Here is a 1,204-nt window from a genome sequence, read left to right on the forward strand (position 1 = left end):
CTTAAGTCTTAAAACAAAGTTTAAACATTTGTAAAAGACTTCTTAAAATATGGTTCATGCCGAATTATGGACATGAACGACTCAATGCAAGGTTTTCAATAACGAAAGATAGAACTCAATACTTGGAATTCAAGAACTTCAATAATACTACTCACTTCAAGAACGCTCAACTCAAAGGGTTTATAAGGAATTTATGAGCATGAAACTACTCAACTCAAGGACTCAAAGATACTTCTCGTCTCAAGACTGCTCAACTTATAGGGTTCATGAGAAACTATGGACATGAATAACCCAACTCAAGGACTTCATGGGTAACATGTAATAGTCCCATGATTAGGAATGAAATCTCAAATGGGTTAGAAACTCAATACCTAAGACTTAGGATATGAAGATATTACTCATCTCAAAGATACTAAACTAATGGAGTTCATGCGGAAGTTATGGGCATGAACGACTTGACTCAAGGGTCAAAATATCAATAAGGAACTCAGGTATACGACTCTTCTCATTCTCTTACTTACTACTCAAAACTTAGTTCAAATCGATAGTTGATCTTAAAGGATTCACAATTGAACTCAAAGGGTTTCTTGAACTCTACTCTTAACTCTCTTTTGAATGTAAATTATGAATTCAAGAGTTATGGTTCATGATATGAAAGATCTCATGATGACAAATAAACTCATGAATACATTATCCTCACTCTCATGCTCACTTACTTGAGTCTTGAAACAAGTTACTTGAAGTTGTAGAAAACTCAACAAAATGACTCAAAGAGACTTTCTTAGAATGTTCGAAAGAATTCTACAAAACTTAACTCTTAGTTCTACCTTGAATTTGAATTATGAATTCAAGGTTATGATCATGTTATGAATGATTTCTAAGTGTTTGGAAGTAGTTTAGAGTAGTTAGAATCGAAAATGAGTGAAGGTGCACTTTTAAACGAACTCAAACGGGGCAACCGACGACAAACTGGATGGGCAGGAGACCCTGGGGGCTATGGGTGGCGCGGAGCGCCAGCCCCTAACATTCAGAGGAGGGTTTGGGGGTGCTCTGGCAGGCGCATCGCGCCAGGCCCCCAACCCAGAAAATCTAACGAACTTCTTTGCTCATTTTCTCACCCTAACTCGCCTAAATCAAACGGTTTCTTCCCCAATCACTTAGAATCAATTACTCAACATAAGTACACTCTAATCTACTCAATACA

The sequence above is a fragment of the Solanum tuberosum genome, unplaced genomic scaffold (genome assembly GCF_000226075.1).
Source record: "Solanum tuberosum cultivar DM 1-3 516 R44 unplaced genomic scaffold, SolTub_3.0 scf00339, whole genome shotgun sequence".
Lineage (NCBI taxonomy): Eukaryota > Viridiplantae > Streptophyta > Magnoliopsida > Solanales > Solanaceae > Solanum > Solanum tuberosum.